The sequence below is a fragment of the Rhinoderma darwinii genome, chromosome 2 (genome assembly GCF_050947455.1).
Source record: "Rhinoderma darwinii isolate aRhiDar2 chromosome 2, aRhiDar2.hap1, whole genome shotgun sequence".
Taxonomy (NCBI): Eukaryota; Metazoa; Chordata; class Amphibia; order Anura; family Rhinodermatidae; genus Rhinoderma; species Rhinoderma darwinii.
In genome coordinates this window covers 48,107,469-48,127,710 of record NC_134688.1, presented here as the reverse complement: position 1 = coordinate 48,127,710, position 20,242 = coordinate 48,107,469, and the positions used below count along the sequence as shown (strand labels likewise).

At 45.2% G+C, this 20,242-nt stretch overlaps 1 protein-coding gene across 3 annotated transcripts in view; it reads left to right on the top strand.

The window, feature by feature from the left end:
• The window catches only part of PARP4 (poly(ADP-ribose) polymerase family member 4), a 221,456-nt gene that overhangs the window by 161,771 nt on the left and 39,443 nt on the right, over positions 1 to 20,242 (top strand). The window lies entirely within an intron of this gene.

The following is a 20,242-nucleotide window of genomic DNA, read 5'->3' as shown; positions in this document are numbered from 1 at the left end:
CATACATGTACATGTCAAGCGTTAAAGGGAAGTATGGAGCGTGCTCACGGGCTAAGTGTGCTCCATACTCAGCGGGTGTCGGCTGTGTAATACAGCTCACACCTCACTTCAACAGACGGAATCAAAGATCACTTTGATTCCCGCCCGTTTAACCCCTTAGATGCCACGATCATGGCAGGCCCCTAGGTCTGCCATCTTTGTGCTCTTATTAAGCCTTGCCAGTGGCAGGACTTAATAAAAGCCTGTCAAAATCACGATATACTGCAATACATTAGTACTGCAATATATAGTACAAGCGATCCAACGCTTGCAATCGATCGCTGGTTCAAGTCCCGTAGGAGTAGTTAAAAAAAAATATATAATTGTTATAAAAACTACGCATATATTTTTACTTTTTGAGTTGCAGCTGCTTTGTATCCTTTATACAGAGCAGCTGTATCTAGCGCTGAAACCTGTATCCGTCAGGTCAGCGGCTCTGACGGGCTCAGTGTCAGCAGGTCCTGCAGGATCGAGCTATTACCGATCACATCTAACTTCATAACTTAGATATGAAAGATAAACAGTAAAAAATAATTTTTAATAAAAAGTATTTATAAAGTTGTACCAAACACACTGATAGATTTCAAAGGTGTACATTGATGTAGAAAAAAATACAAAAATTTAAAAAAACGTTCTTTCCCATTTTTTCACTAAAGTAATGTTAAAAAGATAAAAATTAACATAACCGGTATCACCGCATCCATAATAGTCTAAACTATTACAATATAATAATTTAACACGCACGATAAACACTGTAAAAAAAAAAGTAAACCGCTAGAATTGCTGTTTTTTAGTCACCTTAGCTTTTTGATCAAAGAGTCACATGCACCCCAAAATAGCACCAATAAAAACTAGAGTTTGCCCTCATACCACCCATTCGATGGAAAAATAAAAAACGTATGGCTCTCAGAATGTGGCGATACAAAGCTAATTTTTTTAACAAATAGTTTTTTCTTTGTAAAAATGGTAAAACACAAAAAAACTATATCAATTTAGTATCGCTGTAAGGGTATGTTCACACACACTATTTACGGACGTAATTCGGGCGTTTTTGCCCCGAATTACATCCGAAATAGTGGCTCCAAAGCGTCGGCAAACATCTGCCCATTCATTAGAATGGGTCTTACGATGTGCTGTGCAGACGGTCAGTTTTTTTACGCCCCGCTGTCAAAAGGCCGGGCGTAAAAAAGACGCCCGCGTCAAAAAAGTGCCTGTCACTTCTTCAGACGTAAATGGAGCCGTTTTCCATTGACTCTATGGAAAAACAGCTCCATTTACGTCCGTAATGGACGCAGCGAAATAGCGCTTCAAAATGCCATTACGGCTGAAATTACGGTGCTGTTTTCTCCTGAAAACTGCCCCGTAATTTCAGCCGTTATGGACGCTGCCCTGTGAACATACCCTAATGGTATCAACCCATAGAATAAAGTTAATATGTGTTTTTACCACACGATGAACACCGTAAAAACGAAACCCAAACAACAATGGCAGAATTGCTTTATTTTGACAATTTCGACTCATAAAGAATTTGTTTTCAGTTTCCCAGTACTTTATATAATAAATTAAATGGTGCCATGAAAAACTACACCTCGTCGCACAAAAAATAAGACCTATGTCGACAGAAAAATAAAAAAGTTATAGCTTTTGGAAGGCGTGGAGGAAAAAAAAAAAGTTGGCCAGGTCATTAAGGGGTTAAATAAATTTCTGTTAGAGTGTGTTGTGGATTGTAAAGTCTGAGAAGAATTGATGTGTAATTTTTGCATATTTGTTGCTCTCATAGGTTATCGAAAGTATTTTGACAACACTAAAAACACTGATAGCCATTTTTGTTTTTTTCGTTTTTCCTTCCTTGCCTTCGAAGAGCCATACCTTTTTTTCTTTTTCCATTGACATTGCCGTATGAAAGCTTTTTTTTTTTTGCGGGACGAGTTGTCATTTTTAATGGCACCATTTAATGTACCATATAATGTACTAAGAAACTTTTGGAAATTTATTTTGGAATAATTTTTTTTTACGGCGTTTACCGTGTCCGTTAAATAATGCTATATTGTAATTGTTTGTACTTTTATGGACGTGGCAATACCAATTATGTTTATTTATTTATTTTTTTAATTCATGACTTTTAGTGAAAAATGGGAAATGTGTTTTTCTGGGAGGTTTCATAAGAGCAGATAAGAGCACAAAGATGACAGACCTGGGGGGCCTTCATTGGATATAATCCTCTGATCTCGTTACTATATTGGCCTGCAAATTTCTATATCTATGTGTTAGTTGAATCCTTATGACACAATGCATCCTTTAAATATTCCCTGTTGGTCAGAAATAGATTTCCTTAAAGGGAACCTGTCACCAGCATTTCACCTATTAAACCAGCAATACCTGGTGGTAGTGGGTGAAAAAACATTTCTATATATCCTATAATTGCCTTCTTAGTCAGTTGTGTAGGTTTAATATTCAGTTTTTTAGTGTTCCCACACCATATGCAAATGAGCATAAAAGAGTCATATCTTTGTTTGAAAAGAGTCAAATCTTTGTTTGAAAAGAGTCATATCTTCATTCCGCAAGTCTTTCCAAGTTTACCCGCCGCCTCCTTACCTTTAATTGACTGCTCCTCGCATTCCCCCAGCACACAAAATCCCGCGCTTGTGCATTGATGTCCTCTTCTGGGGTGTGCGCACAAAGGGACAACGGATTATTAAGATAAAAGGCGCAAAATGTTTGCAGACCGTTATTTACATTCGGAGGAGGAGTTTAGGAGAGAGGATAACGGCAATGAACTTTTTATAGCAGCGGCCAGTGAGAGATAAGTAAAGTTCAATAGGTGAAATACTGATGACAGGTTCCCTTTAATTACAAATAAAACATTTTACAGAGTCTATCTTACGACTCATTTCCTAAGGGTATGTTCACACGCCCTATTTACGGACGCAATTCAGGCGTTTTACGCCTGGAATTACGGCCAAAATAACGGCTCCAAACCGTCGGCAAACATCTGCCCATTGAATTCAATGGGTCTTACGATGTTCTGTGCAGACGGGCTTTTTTTTTTACGCGCCGCTGTCAAAAGACGGCGCGTAAAAAGACGGCCGCCTCAAAGAAGTGCATGTCACTTCTTGGGACATAATTGGAGCCGTTTTTCATTGACTCCATTGAAAACCAGCTCCAATTACTTCCGTAATGGACGCCGGGAAAACGCGAGCACTTGTCAAAACGTCTGAAATTCAGGAGCTGTTTTCGCCTGAAAAAAGCTCCGTAATTTCAGACGTATTTTACGTTTGCGTGTGAACATACCCTAAGAGTCTAGAGGTAATTTCCTAGATTTGATGTGCCTTAAAGCAAGGTTTTCTCCCTTCTCATTAAAATCTATTTATAAGATCATAAAACCTGCTATTAGTTGGTCTTACACTTCTCCAGATCCAGGCGAGTGGACGTCTCAGCTGCCCTCTCTTACGGTACAAGACATATTAATTCTATTTTGCCTTATAATAATTATAAAATAATGGCTATAATGATCTTCCACATAACACCCTGGACACAATCTAAATTGTCGCCCACAGGTCTTTATGTTTACTCTAAATGCTCAGCCCCTCAGGCTGATATCTTTCATTGTCATTGAGCGTGCCTGGAAATTCATTCATTCGGAAGTATAGCAGCTGGTGTCTCAAAATCTTAAGGATACCTTTGATATGTCAGTTTCCATTACACCTGAATGGACTTTAATTGCTGTCATTGATGACCAATCGGAGGTCTCCTGGTCTAGACATGATAGTGGATATTATTTGTCTGGGAGCCGCTACCCGGAAAAATATTTTACACTGTTGGACACCACCTGCCATAGGTCTCATTAAGGGCAAGGTTGAGTTCCTCTTAGAATGGATTGGATAGAAACACTACTCAATAAAGAAAGACAAACTAAGTGTAATGACAGGGATAGGGAAACAGACGAGCCCTAATCTACCCGCCACTCAGTCCCTGCCTACTTGCAACGACCCGCCCTAGGGTACAACTGGGCGACGGTCCCTACACTCTGTAAGTGCACGACAGACAACCAGACAAGGAAACACAGAACAAAGGGAAACGGGGCAGTTGCCCACGGCAACACCGTGAGCAACAAGAGAAGTAAACGAACCGAGTCAAACCAGGAGAGTACGAGGTGCCAAACGCAGAGCAGGAGAGTAGTGAACAAGCCGAGTAAAACCAGGAGTGTACGAGGTACCAAACGCAGAGCAGAAGAGTAGTCAGTAAGCCAGGGTCATATGAAGCAGGGTCAAATAGTACAGAAGCTGCAGCAGGGCCAGGAAACCAACAGAGAAGATTCACAAGCAAGGTGGAACAGGAAATGCAGGTATAAATAGACAGAGGGCGGGCCAGACTGTGATAGGCTCTCCCACTCCTAAGCCTGCCATCCTGAGTGTTGGAAGATGGAGTCAGTCTCACAGACATAGAAGCAGGTGCAGACTGATTACCTATGGGCGTGGATACAGAAGCTGTGCCTGGCAGATCCTTAACAGTACCCCCCTTTTATGAGGGGCCACCGGACCCTTTCTAGATGGACCTGGTTTATTGGGGAAACGAAGGTGGAACCTCCTGACCAATACCCCAGCGTGAACATCCCGGGCGGGTACCCAAGTCCTCTCCTCAGGCCCGTATCCTCTCCAATGGACCAGGTACTGGAGGGAGCCTTGGAACATCTTGCTGTCCACAATCTTGGCCACCTCGAATTCTACCCCCTCAGGGGTGAGAACGGGGACAGGAGGTTTCCTCGAGGGAGCCAAGGACGGGGAGCAGCGTTTAAGGAGGGAGGCATGAAACACGTCGTGTACTCGAAAAGATGGGGGCAACTCCAGTCGGAAGGAGACAGGATTGAGGACTTCAATGACCTTGTACGGCCCTATAAACCGGGGAGCAAACTTCTTGGACGGGACTTTAAGGCGCAAGTTCTTAGACGATAGCCACACCAGATAGCCGACCATAAACAAGGGGTTAGCAGAACGTCTTCTATCTGCCTGAGTTTTTTGTATGCTCTGGAACGCCTCTAGGTTCTTCAGAACCTGGGCCCAGACTGTGCACAGTTCCCGATGAACGACCTCTACCTCGGGATTGTTGGAACTACCAGGTGAAACGAAGGAGAACCGTGGATTAAACCCAAAATTACAGAAAAAGGGGGAGACCCCTGACGAGTTACTGACCTGGTTATTAAGGGAAAATTCGGCGAGGGGAATGAATGAGACCCAATCATATTGACAGTCAGAGATAAAACACCTTAAATATTGTTCTAGAGACTGATTAGTCCTCTCGGTTTGGCCATTAGTTTCAGGATGGAAGGCAGAGGAGAAGGACAGATCAATCTCCAACTTTTTACAGAAGGCTCTCCAAAACAAAGAAACAAATTGTACCCCTCTGTCAGAAACAATATTGACAGGGACCCCATGGAGACGCAGGATGTGTTTGACAAACAAGGTAGCTAACGTCTTAGCATTGGGTAGTTTTTTGAGGGGCACAAAGTGGCACATCTTACTGAAGCGGTCTACTACAACCCACACCACTGACTTGCCTTGAGATGGAAGAAAATCGTGATAAAATCCATGGAGATATGGGTCCAAGGTCTCTGGGGAATGGGCAAAGAATGTAGTAAGCCCGCTGGTCGGGACCTGGGAGTCTTGGACCTAGCACAAACCTCACAAGCGGCGACGTAGGCCTTAACGTCTTTAGGCAACCCAGGCCACCAATAGTTTCTGGCAATGAGGTGCTTGGTACCCAGGATGCCTGGATGACCAGATAGTGCGGAGTCATGATTTTCCCTAAGTACCCTTAGCCGGAATTGCAGGGGAACAAACAGCTTGTTCTCAGGAAGGTTCCCGGGAGCTGAACCTTGATCAGCAGCAATTTCAGAGACTAAATCAGAATCAATAGAGGAAATGATTATACCTGGAGGCAAAAATACAAGCAGGATCTTCCTCCGAAGGAGGGCTGGCCATGAAGCTACGCGACAGTGCATCAGCCTTAATATTTTTAGACCCAGCCCTATAGGAAACCAAAAAATTGAATCTGGTAAAAAATAACGCCCATCGAGCTTGTCTCGGGTTTAGCCTCCGGGCAGATTCTAGGAAAACCAGATTCTTGTGGTCGGTAAGGACCGTTACCTGGTGCCTAGCCCCCTCCAGGAAGTGGCGCGACTCTTCAAATGCCCATTTAATGGCTAAGAGTTCGCGGTTGCCAATATCATAGTTACTCTCAGTGGGCGAAAACATCCTTCTTGAAGTAGGCACAGGGACGGAGATGGGTGAGGGACCTGGTACCCTGGGACAAGACAGCCCCCACTCCCACCTTGGACGCGTCAACCTCCACGATAAATGGCTCCATTTGGTTGGGCTGAACCAACACCGGGGCCGAAATAAAGCACTTCTTAAGGGCCTCAAAAGCCTGGACAGCCTCAGGAGGCCAGTGGAGGAGATCAGCACCCTTGCGAGTGAGGTCCGTAAGAGGCTTAGCGATGACCGAGAAGTTAGCAATAAATCTCCTGTAATAATTAGCGAACCCCAAGAAGCACTGTAACGCCTTCAGGGAGGCAGGTTGGACCCATTCCGCCACAGCCTGGACCTTGGCGGGGTCCATGCGGAATTCATGAGGAGTGAGGATTTGACCCAAAAATGGTATCTCCTGCACCCCAAACACACATTTTTCGGTCTTCGCAAACAGTTTGTTTTCCCGAAGGACCTGGAGCACCTTCCTGACATGCTCAATGTGGGAGGACCAGTCCTTGGAAAACACAAGTATGTCATCAAGGTACACTACAAGAAATAGCCCCAGGTAATCTCTTAAAATCTCATTTATGAAATTCTGGAAGACCGCGGGAGCATTACACAACCCAAAGGGCATGACGAGGTATTCTAAATGACCTTCGGGGGTGTTAAACGCAGTCTTCCACTCATCCCCCTCTTTGATGCGGATAAGGTTATACGCCCCCCGTAGATCAAACTTAGAGAACCATTGGGCCCCCTGAACCTGATTAAAGAGATCAGGAATCAAAGGAAGGGGATACTGGTTTCTTACAGTGACCTTATTCAAGTTACGGTAGTCAATGCATGGCCTAAGACCACCATCCTTCTTCCCTACGAAGAAGAAGCCAGCACCTACCGGAGAAGTAGAGGGGCGAATGTAACCCTTGGCCAGGCATTCCTGGATATACTCTCTCATGGCTTCACGTTCGGGACAAGAGAGATTAAATATCCTACCCTTAGGGAGCTTAGCTCCTGGTACCAAATCGATAGCGCAATCGTATTCTCTATGAGGAGGTAACATTTCGGAGGCCTCCTTAGAGAAAACATCAGCGAAGTCCTGAACAAACTCAGGTAGCGTGTTCACCTCCTCAGGGGGAGAAATAGAATTAACAGAAAAACATGACGTCAAGCATTCATTACCCAATTTGGTAAGCTCCCCAGTATTCCAGTCAAACGTGGGATTATGCAACTGCAACCAGGGAAGGCCTAAAACCAAATCGGACGATAATCCCTGCATCAACAGTACAGAGCACTGCTCCAAATGCATGGAGCCAACAAGGAGTTCAAAAACAGGGGTATGCTGTGTAAAATAACCATTAGCAAGAGGAGTGGAGTCGATACCCACTACCGGGACAGGTTTAGGCAAATCAATCAAAGGCATAGCTAGAGACATAGCAAATTCCACAGACATGATATTAGCAGACGACCCTGAATCCACGAAGGCACTGCCGGTAGCAGACCTACCACCAAAAGGGACCTGAAAGGGAAGCAAGATTTTATTACGTTTCATATTTACGGGAAATACCTGTGTGCCCAAGTGACCTCCCCGATGATCACTTAGGCGCAGAAGTTTTCCGGCTGCTTATTCTTACACCTAGGACAGGTGTTCACTTGATGCTTGTCATCCCCACAATAGAAGCAGAGACCATTCTTCCTGCGGAACTCTCTACGTTGTTGGGGGGACACGGAGGCCCCGAGTTGCATGGGTACCTCCGAGTCTTCCGTGGAAGAACGAAGCAACAGAACCTTGGGAGGCATCATGGGGGAGTCAGAGGAGAAAACACATAAACGTTCACGTTGTCGTTCCCTGAGACGTCGGTCAAGTCGTACCGCTAAAGCCATAATCTGGTCTAGGGAGTCAGAAGAGGGATAGCTAACTAGCAGGTCTTTCAGGACGTTCAACAGACCCAACCTAAACTGGCACCTTAAGGCAGGGTTATTCCACCGAGAAGCTACGCACCACTTCCTAAAGTCAGAGCAATACTCCTCAACAGGTCTCTTACCCTGACGTAAGGTCACCAGCTGACTCTCGGCAAAGGCAGTCCTGTCAGTCTCGTCATAAATGAGTCCGAGAGCAGAAAAGAAAAGCTCAACGGAGGAAAGTTCAGGGGCGTCAGGAGCCAAGGAGAAGGCCCATTCTTGGAGCCCTTCCTGGAGCCGGGACATAATTATACCCACCCGCTGGCTCTCAGAACCTGAGGAGTGGGGCTTTAAACGAAAGGAGAGAAAAGTCTTCCGGTCCCCTGAGAACCGGTCAGGCAACTTGAGGTGGGGTTCAAGAGGTGAGGTGAGGGGCACTACCATGGTAGCATTAGGCTGGTTGACCCTCTGAGCCAGGGCCTGGACCTGTAGGGAGAGACCCTGCATTTGCTGAACCAGGGTCTCAAGGGGGTCCATAGTGGTGTGAGGGACCAGGGTAGAGTAGGTATATGGGCTTGTGAATATGTAATGACAGGGATAGGGAAACAGACGAGCCCTAATCTACCCGCCACTCAGTCCCTGCCTACTTGCAACGACCCGCCCTAGGCGACAGGGTACAACTGGGCGACGGTCCCTACACTCTGTAAGTGCACGACAGACAACCAGACAAGGAAACACAGAACAAAGGGAAACGGGGCAGTTGCCCACGGCAACACCGTGGGCAACAAGAGAAGTAAACGAGCCGAGTCAAAGCAGGAGAGTACGAGGTGCCAAACGCAGAGCAGGAGAGTAGTGAACAAGCCGAGTAAAACCAGGAGTGTACGAGGTACCAAACGCAGAGCAGAAGAGTAGTCAGTAAGCCAGGGTCATATGAAGCAGGATCAAATAGTACAGAAGCTGCAGCAGGGCCAGGAAACCAACAGAGAAGATTCACAAGCAAGGTGGAACAGGAAATGCAGGTATAAATAGACAGAGGGCGGGAGCTAGCTCCGTCTGGCCAGACTGTGATAGGCTCTCCCACTCCTAAGCCTGCCATCCTGAGTGGTGGAAGATGGAGTCAGTCTCACAGACATAGAAGCAGGTGCAGACTGATTACCTATGGGCGTGGATACAGAAGCTGTGCCTGGCAGATCCTTAACACTAAGCACTTCTTTAATATGTGGCAGGCGTTTATTGCTACCCAATCTTTATCAACTAGAACTGCTCTATTTCATTGCTTTCAACTTACCGACTGGTATATGAAAGAACAATTGGCAGGGAGAACATCCATTACTTTGGCTTGAAGGGTTTTCGCTCTTTCCTGGTCGCTGGCTCTTGCTTGAATTGTGTTGTACATTGTTGCATAGTACTGCGCAGTGTGTTGGGTGGATGGGAAAAGAAAATGTTAAACTGGTCGGCAATGCTTATTCTTTTCTGACTTGTTTGTATTTTGTCACTATCACTGCTTTTGACCTAATTAAGACATTGAAAAATAGAAAGTGATGGCATATCCATGCAATATGCCATCACTATTTGTGATGGGGATAACCCTTTAAAATATCTTGAAAGTGACTGCTTAATCCTTCTATGACATAAAAATATCCCTAGTGACCAGACCATGTCAGTGTATGTTCTTTCAATACTCTTGTTATGTGTATGCTTTTTGTGAATACTAACGGCTCTATACAATATGCATTTAGTATGAGAATAATGTCACGGCTATGGGGTATGTGGACCCACTAGGCTGCTCCGCCGTAGAGGAGTAGCAGCTAGCCAAACAAAAGTCAAAAGGTCTCTAGGGCAAGAGTACCTAGATAGATGATTTGGCAAACACTCAGAGTGGCAGACACTAGGCGTAGCAGACACGTGGTGTAGCAGACACTTGGCACAGATAACACTTGACACAGATGACACTCTCGACCCGGAAACTAGATAACACACTACAACAAATACAATTATTTGATACTGGATACAGGAAACGGGATCACTGGATACAGGATACTACTGAGGGACCATTTGCAAAGACTAACATGGGCAGACACACAACGCTCGGACAAGGAGAGTAAGGGCAGAGCCCTTTTTAAAGTCCAGGGTGCAAAGGGATTGGCTGGGGAACTTTACACAGGTTGTGCATGCCCACCATTAAAGCCGGGAGTGAGCATGATGAAAGTGTCCTGTGGTTGCGGCTGCCGGTAAGTAGGACGTGCCGACGGTCAGCGATCGCGGGCACAGCAAATAATTGATTATAATACATACTTATTATTCTTTTCTATAGCATAATCTCAGTTTTCCTAAATTACAGGTAGAAGGATCAAGTTTGTCATTGTTTGGTTCAAAACTCAGCATTCCCCCAATGCCTATAGGAGAACTAGGTGAAGCCCCAAGTTTGGGACTTTCATTTGAAGCTGCACACTACAAACAAAAGAGTGTTATTCCATGCATTAGTGTACAAATGAAACCTCAACCTCTATTTATTAAATCCTGCAAAAGGGCAGTAAACATGTTGGCACCACCCAAGGCCCAGTCCAATGGGATATGTATACTTTTATGTTCCCATTATTTAAATATGTTTATTTTACAGTGTGTGGTGAATTGTAAAGTGTAAATGAGAAGGATTGATAACTAATTTTTGCATGCTTGTTGCTCTCATAGGTCATCCGACGTATTTTGGCACCACTCAAAATATGAAACCTAACAATGCTCCTTATTAGTCCAACTGGTCCTATAGTATTGGATGTGGGGCCCCCCGGTAAAATATTTGTCCCACCTAACATGCAATAGAACAGGGCAACAGCAGCGTAGAGGTGAGCACAGAATAGGTTTATTCTACCTGGTCCTTTAGGCATTTTACAAATAGAAAAACAAGATGAATCACCTTCCTTGTAGTAACATTGTGTATAATTTGTTAGGTTTGCAGAACTAGTGAGTCCAAATCATCCCCTGTAACATATGCTGCTTACAAGTTGTAGCAACAACCGGGACTCCCATAGCAATGGAGCTATAGTGCGCATGCTTGACCACTGCGACACTCATTTCTATAGGGCTGCCGAGCGCTATCTTTGGCAACCCTATAGAAATAAATGGATCGGTGGCCAAGCGCACTACCGTTCCATTTCTATGGGGTTCCCAGGAACGGCAAGGTAAACCCTTTCTCATGATCGGTGGGGGTCCGACTGCTGGTTGTTTTTTCGTAACACAGTGTACTTTATGTTAATGGTGAAATTTGGTCAATACATTCAGTGTTTATTTGTGAAAAACACCCAAATTTTTAGAAAATGTGCAACATTTTAAGAAAATGTGCACAATTTTGAGGACATTTTCTAAATGTAAATGTATCTGCTTGTAAAACAGATAGTAATACCACACAAAATAGTTACTAGTTAACATTTCCCATATATCTACTTTGTGTTTGCATCATTTTTTGAACATCCTTTTATTTTTCTGGGATGTTACAAGGTTTATAAGTTTTAGCAGCAATTTCTCACATTTTCAAGAAAATTTCCAAAACCTATTTTTTTTATGTACCAGTTAAGTTCTGAAGTGGCTTTGAGGGGCATATATATTAGAAACTCAACAGAAAGCACCCCATTTTAAAAATTGCACCCCTCAATGTATCCAAAACAGCATTTAGAACGTTTCTTAACCCTTTAGGCATTTCACGGGAATTAAAGCAAAGTAGAGGTGAAATTTACAAATGTTATTTTTTTTGCCAAAATTCATTTGTATTAATTTTTTTTCTGTACCACAGAAGGTTTTAACAGAGAAAGACAAATGAATATTTATTGCCCAGATTCTGCAGTTTTCAGAAATATCCCACACGTAGCCCTAGTCCGCTAATGGACTGAAACACAGGCCTCAGAAGCAAAGGCCTATTGGATTTTGGGGATTTTTTATTAGAATATATTTTAGGCACCATATCAGGTTTTAAAAAAGGGTCTTGTGGTGCCAAAACAGTGGAAATCTCTCAAAAGTGACCCCATTTGGGAAACTACACCCCTCAAGGAATTTATCTCGGGGTATAGTGGGCATTTTGACAGCACAGGTTTTTTGCTGAATTTATTGGAATTAGTCTGTGAAAATGAAAATCTTCATTTTTCTGAAAAAACTTTTTTTCAAGTTTCAATTTTTTACATTTTAAGAAGAAATAAAGGAGAACAAGCACCCCAACATTTGTAAAGCAATTTCTCCCGATTACGGCATGTGGTAATAAACTGCTGTTTGAAACCACGGCAGGGATCAGAAGTGAAGGAGCATCAGTTGGCTTTTGGAGTGCAGATTTTGCTTGACTGGGTTTTGGGTGCCATGTCACATTTAAAGAGCCCCTGAGGTAACAGGACAGTGGAAACCCTAAGAAGTAACTACATTTGGAAAACTACACCCCTTGACGATTTCATCTAGGGGTATAGTGAGCATTTTTAACCCACAAGTTTTTTCTGAATTGATTTAGCATTAAAGAGGCTCTGTCACCAGATTTTGCAACCCCTATCTGCTATTGCAGCAGATAGGCGCTGCAATGTAGATTACAGTAACGTTTTTATTTTTAAAAAACGAGCATTTTTGGCCAAGTTATGACCATTTTCGTATTTATGCAAATGAGGCTTGCAAAAGTACAACTGGGCGTGTTGAAAAGTAAAAGTACAAGTGGGCGTGTATTATGTGCGTACATCGGGGCGTGTTTACTACTTTTACGAGCTGGGCGTTGTGTATAGAAGTATCATCCACTTCTCTTCACAACGCCCAGCTTCTGGCAGTGCAGATCTGTGACGTCACTCACAGGTCCTGCATCGTGTCGGCCACTTCGGCACCAGAGGCTACAGTTTATTCTGCAGCAGCATCCACGTTTGCAGGTAAGTCGATGTAGCTACTTACCTGCAAACGCTGATGCTGCTGCAGAATCAACTGTAGCCTCTGGTGCCGATGTGGCCGACACGATGCAGGACCTGTGAGTGACGTCACAGATCTGCACTGCCAGAAGCTGGGCGTTGTGAAGAGAAGTGGATGATACTTCTATACACAACGCCCAGCTCGTAAAAGTAGTAAACACGCCCCGATGTACGCACATAATACACGCCCACTTGTACTTTTACTTTTCAACACGCCCAGTTGTACTTTTGCAAGCCTCATTTGCATAAATACGAAAATGGTCATAACTTGGCCAAAAATGCTCGTTTTTTAAAAATAAAAACGTTACTGTAATCTACATTGCAGCGCCTATCTGCTGCAATAGCAGATAGGGGTTGCAAAATCTGGTGACAGAGCCTCTTTAAGCATCGAAAATAAAAGTAGCACATTTTTCCAATAAGATGTCGTATTTGTAAAGAAATGTCTCCCGAGAATGGCAATACCCTCTATGTGGTCTTAAACTGCTGTTTGAAAATATGGGAGGGCTCAGAAGGGAAGGCGTTCCATTTGACTTTTGGAGCGTAGATTTTGCTGCAATGGTTTGCAGACGTCATATCGCATTTGTAAAACCCCTGATGTACCAAAACAAAAGTGACCCCGTTTTAGAAATTACACCCATAAAGGCATTTATTAAGGGGTGTAGTGAGCATGTAGACCCCACGGGTGTTTTTTTTTTAGAAATTAATATGCAGCGGATGATGCAAAGTGAAAATTGCAATTTTTCCACTGATATGCCATTTCACCGCACAATATGTTGTGCCCAGATTGTGTTACTGGAGAATCTTACCCCATAAATTGTTAAGCGTGTTCTCCCGGGTATGACAATGCCATACATGTGAACATTAAACTGCTGTTTGGGCACACTGTAGGGCTTAGAAGGGAGTGAGGGTTATTTGGCTTTTGGAGCACGGATTTTGCTTGGTAATACTTCTGTTTTGAGATTTACTGGTATTTCACTTTATAATGTGGGGGCATATGGAATTTGGGCAGAGTATATCAGGGCACAATAAGAGGGTAAAATAATGGGGTAAAGAAAATTATCCATAGATTTGTGGTACGCTTTGAAGCATTCCTTTATGCACAGGTCAGTGTCACACTGATAAATGGTGTCCATTCTTATCCCCTCTTTGGAACACATTCTGCAACTTTTTGGGACTTTTCCTCCTTTGCAGTTTGGGAAACTTCGCTGGTACGGTGGGGGGACCCCACATCATTATTTCTAATTATTATTATTATATATATTTTTTTTCTAAATGACGTGGAGCCCCCCATTTTTCATGATCAGCCAGCAACAATATAGCAACAGCAGGCTAGCATTACCAAAGTGGGAAGGCCCAATGTTTTTGGGCTTTCCCAGCCTAATAATACCGGCCTGTGGCCGCCCCAGTACCCTACCTTGACTACAGATGCTTGGGTCCTGGATCATATCTGGCTCTTCTCGGCACCCCTGGTGGCGGTGGGTACCGGGGTAATAATGGGGGGGGTTAGTGTTACCTTTTTCACCGGCTAACATTAAGCTCCACCTTAGGAATGGACGCTGTCAATCAGCCAGCGGCCATTTCTAAGGTGATAGTAATAAAGTTTAAAAAAAATACAAAGACATATAAAAAATATTTTACTGAAATAAAAAAAAAACAACACACAACCCTCGTTAACCATTATTTTCATCGAAGTAGTCCTTGAAATACTGGGCCCATCAGACAGGATCACACATGGGCCATGTATCTAAGCCTATCATGTCATAGGCTTAGATACAGGACCCAGCAGACAGGATCACACCATGTGTGATCCTGTCTGCTGGGCCCTGTATCTAAGCCTACCACATGTTAGGCTTAGATACAGGGTCCCAGCAGACAGTAATCATATACAGTATAAGATTATTGTCTGCTTGGGCCCTGTATCTAAGCCTACCATGTGGTAGGCTTAGATACAGGGCCCAGCACACAGGTTCACACATGGGCCATATATCTATGCCTACCATATGATAAGCTTAGATAGAGGACCCAGCACACAGGATCACATCATGTGTGATCCTCTCTACTGGGCCCTGTATTTAAGCCAACCACATGGTAGGCTTAGATACAGGGCCCATGTGTGATACTGTCTGTTAGACTCTGTATCTAAGCCTACCACAAGGTAGGCTTAGATACAGGGCCCCAGCAGACAGTAACTATATACTTACCCTCCTCTTCGGCTCCGCCATCCAGCGTTACGACGTTGTGCGCGGCGCACAGCGTCGTGACATCACGATGCGACAAGATGCCAGGACGTCTGTTGCGCTCGGGAATGAGGAAGGTAAGTATATTGTTATCACTATAGAAACAGGGGCCCGTGTATGTCATGACATAGGCCCTAGTTAGTATAGTAACTTTTTTAAAGATGTGGTGCAGGGTCCGCAGGGCCCCCTGGCTTCGGGGCCTGGACGCAAAAATATTTTATTGAAAAAAAAAAACAACACACACAACCATCGTTAAACGTTTTATTGAAAATAAAAAAAGCCTTCATCGAAGAAGTCCTCGCATCCGAAGTAGTCCAACATCCGAAACGGTAAAAACGCACAAACACAAATAAAAACATTCGTAACACATGTGGTAGGCTTAGATACAGGGCCCATGTGTGATACTGTCTGTTGGACCCTGTATCTAAGCCTACCACATGTTAGGCTTAGATACAGGGCCCATCACACATGGGCCATGTATCTAAGCCTACCATGTTGTAGGCTTAGATACAGGGCCCCAGCAGACAATTATCACATACCGTATAAGATTACGGTCTGCTAGTGCCCTGTATCTAAGCCCCAGCAGACAGTAACATTATACCTACCCTCCTCTTCGGCTCCGGATGCAGTGGAGGGCCTGACGCCAAACAACATCGCGAGAAGACGTCAGGACCTCCGCAGCGCTCGGAAACGAGGATGGTAAGTATATTGTTACCACTATAGTAACGGGCCCGTGTATTTTATTATATATGTCCCAGTTACTATAGTAACTTTTTATAGACTTGGTGCGGGGGGGCCCATGGCTTTGGGGCATGGTCGTAATTGCGACCGCTGTGACCCCTATAGCTACGCCATTATGTGGCAGTAGCTTGGGGATACAGGGCATTGGGCCAAAGATCTGAGGCTTGGGCCTCGAAAGCCAGGTGCTAACAATGCCACGGCTGAAAACTATAGTCATGTAAGTTTAACCTCCATTGTGGGTAAAATATTTGGGGGTTTTCTAGGAGATGCTATCCTCCAGTATCTCAATGCATATAAACTGTTAATGCAGCATCAGCATGAGTTTATGGTCCTGTCAAACCAATATGATTAGCTTCTATGAGGAGGTAAGTTCTAGACTGGACCTGGGTAAGGCTGTGGATGTGGTGTATCTAGACTTTTCATAGGCGTTTGATAGTGTGTTGCATAAAAGTTTGATATATAAAATTAAAATGCTGGGACTGGGGGAATATATGTGGAATTGGGTTAACAACTGGCTCAGTGATAGAAAACAGAGGGTGGTTATTAATGGTGGGTCATAGTTACCAGTGAGGTTCCGCAGGGGTCAGTATTGGGCCCTCTTCTTTTTAATATGTTTATACATTAACTTGTAGAGGGTTTACAGAGTATAATTACAGTATTTGCAGATAAAACTAAGCTCTGTAAAGTAATCAACACATAGGAGGATAATGTAATACTACTGGAGGATTTGGGGAAGCTGGAGGTTTGGGCAGAGAAATGGCAAATTAAGTTTAATGTGGATAAATGTAAGGTTATGCACTTGGGCCGAGGAAACAGATTTTACAGTTGTGCATTAAATGATAAAACACTGGGTAAAATGACTATTGAAAAAGATTTGGGGATATTGGTGGACAGTACATTTACCTTTAGCAACCAGTGCCAGGTAGCTGCTGCCAAGGCAAATAAAATCATGGGATGCATGAAAAGAGGCATAGATGCTCATGACAAGAACATAGTTTTGCCTCTATACAAATCACTAGTCAGACCGCATATGGAATATTGTGTACAATTTTGGGCACCTGTGTTGTTAGGGATCTGCCAGGTACTACGTCTAGGTATACTCCTGGGATTAATCAATCCACACCTGAGGCCAGACCTGTTCGACTGACACCATCTCCCACCAACCAGGGTGGCAGGCTCAGGAGTGGGAGAGCCTATCGCGGCCTGGTCAGTCGGAGTTAGCTCCGCCCCCTGTCCTTTATTACCTGCCGTGTTCTCCTCCTCAGTGCTTGTAATTCTTCTGGATTCCTGGCCCCACTGCTGCTTGCTCCAGCCTGCTTCTGCCGTGCTTCTGCCTTGCTGCAGTTCCGCTTAACCTGCTTTGCTTTGCCTCTGGCTTGCTTCCTCCTCCGTGCTCACTTGGGTATACTCCACTTCATCCTGGTCCTGACTCTCATTCACCGCTCCGTTTCCTCGCGGCGTTCCGTGGGCTACTGCCCCTTCCCTTGCGTGTTCCCTGTTTGTTCTCCCGTGCACTTAGACAGCGTAGGGACCGCCGCCCAGTTGTACCCCGTCGCCTAGGGCGGGTCGTTGCAAGTAGGCAGGGACAGGGCGGTGGGTAGATTAGGGCTCACTTTCCCTTCACCTCCTTCCTGCCGTTACATAATTACAAGCCCATACCTAGTCTACCATTTCTCCTACGCTGAAGTTATCATGGACCCCCTTGAGACCCTGACCCAGCAGATGCAGGGCCTCTCCCTACAGGTCCAGGCCCTGGCCCAGAGGGTCAACCAGGGTGACGCTGCCTTAGTATTTCCCCTCACCTCACCTCTAGAACCCGACCTCAAGTTACCTGACCGGTTCTCAGGGGACCGTAAGATGTTTCTCTCCTTCCGGGAGAGTTGCAGACTGTATTTCCGCCTAAAACCCCACTCCTCAGGTTCCGAGAACCAGCGGGTGGGTATCATCATATCCCGACTCCAGGAAGGGCCCCAAGAGTGGGCCTTCTCCTTGGCTCCTGACGCCCCTGAACTTTCCTCTGTTGATCGTTTTTTCTCTGCCCTCGGACTCATTTACGACGAGACTGACAGGACTGCTTTAGCCGAGAGTCAGCTGGTGACCTTACGTCAGGGTAGGAGACCGGTTGAGGAATACTGTTCTGATTTTAGAAAGTGGTGCGTAGCTTCTCGGTGAAACAATCCGGCCCTAAGGTGCCAGTTTAGGTTAGGATTATCTGACGCCCTGAAGGATCTGCTGGTTAGCTACCCCTCTTCTGACTCCCTTGACCAGGTTATGGCCCTAGCAGTACGACTTGACCGACGTCTCAGGGAACGTCAGCTTGAACGCTTCAATGTGCTCCCCTCTGACATTTCTGCGATCCCCCCCGAGGTCCCGTCTCCTCGCCCCTCCACGGAGGACTCGGAGGTACCTATGCAACTCGGGGCCTCCATGTCCCCTCGACAACGTAGGGAGTTTCGCAGAATGAATGGTCTCTGCTTCTACTGTGAGGACGACAAGCATCTTCTGAACACCTGTCCCATGCGCAAGAATAAAAAGCCGGAAAACTTCCGCGCCTAAGTGATCATCGGGGAGGTCACTTGGGCGCACAGGTATTTCCCGTTAATGTGAAACTCAATAAAATTTTGTTTCCCTTTCAGGTCTCGTTTGCTGGCCGGTCTGCCACGGGCAGTGCTTTCGTGGATTCTGGCTCATCTGCTAATATCATGTCTGTGGAATTTGCTATGTCTCTAAAGATGCCATTTATTGATTTACCTTATCCTATCCCGGTAGTGGGTATCGACTCAACTCCCCTTGCTAATGGTTATTTTACTCAGCATACTCCTGTTTTTGAACTCCTGGTTGGCTCCATGCATTTGGAGCAGTGCTCTGTACTGGTGATGCAGGGATTATCGTCTGATCTGGTATTAGGTCTTCCCTGGTTGCAGTTGCATAATCCCACGTTTGATTGGAATACTGGGGAGCTCACCAAATGGGGTAGTGAATGTCTTATGTCATGTCTTTCTGTTAACTCTATTTCTCCCCGGGAGGAGGTAAACACGCTTCCTGAGTTTGTTCAGGACTTCGCCGATGTGTTTTCTAAGGAGGCCTCCGAGGTGTTGCCCCCCCATAGAGATTACGATTGCGCCATCGATTTGGTGCCTGGTGCCAAGCTTCCTAAGGGTAGGATATTTAATCTTTCATGTCCTGAACGTGAAGCTATGAGGGCGTATATCCAAGAATGCCTGGCCAAGGGTTTCATTCGCCCCTCGACTTCTCCTGTAGGTGCTGGCTTCTTCTTCGTGTGGAAGAAGGATGGTGGTCTTAGGCCGTGCATTGATTATCGTAACCTGAATAAGGTCACCGTAAGGAACCAGTACCCACTTCCTTTGATTCCGGATCTTTTTAATCAGGTTCAGGGAGCCCAATGGTTTTCTAAGTTCAATCTACGGGGGGCATATAACCTTATCCGCATCAAAGAGGGGGATGAGTGGAAAACTGCGTTCAACACACCCGAGGGTCATTTCGAATACCTGGTCATGCCCTTTGGGTTGTGTAATGCCCCTGCTGTCTTCCAGAATTTTATTAATGAAATCCTGAGAGATTACCTGGGTAATTTTCTTGTTGTGTACCTTGATGACATACTGGTGTTTTCCAAGGACTGGTCCTCCCACGTGGAGCATGTCAGGAAGGTGCTCCAGGTCCTTCGGGAGAATAATCTGTTTGCTAAGACTGAAAAATGTGTCTTTGGGGTACAGGAGATACAATTTTTAGGGCAAATCCTCACTCCTCATGAATTCCGCATGGACCCTGCCAAGGTTCAGGCTGTGGCGGAATGGGTCCAACCTGCCTCCCTTAAGGCGTTACAGTGTTTTTTAGGGTTCGCCAACTATTACAGGAGATTTATTGCCAACTTCTCGGTCGTCGCTAAGCCTCTTATGGACCTTACTCGCAAGGGTGCTGATGTCCTCCATTGGCCCCCTGAGGCCGTCCAGGCCTTTGAGACCCTCAAGAAGTGCTTTATCTCGGCCCCCGTGCTGATTCAGCCCAACCAAGAGGAGCCATTTATTGTGGAGGTTGACGCATCCGAGGTGGGAGTGGGGGCCGTCTTGTCCCAGGGTACCAGCTCCCTCACCCATCTCCGCCCCTGTGCTTACTTCTCTAGGAAGTTTTCGCCCACGGAGAG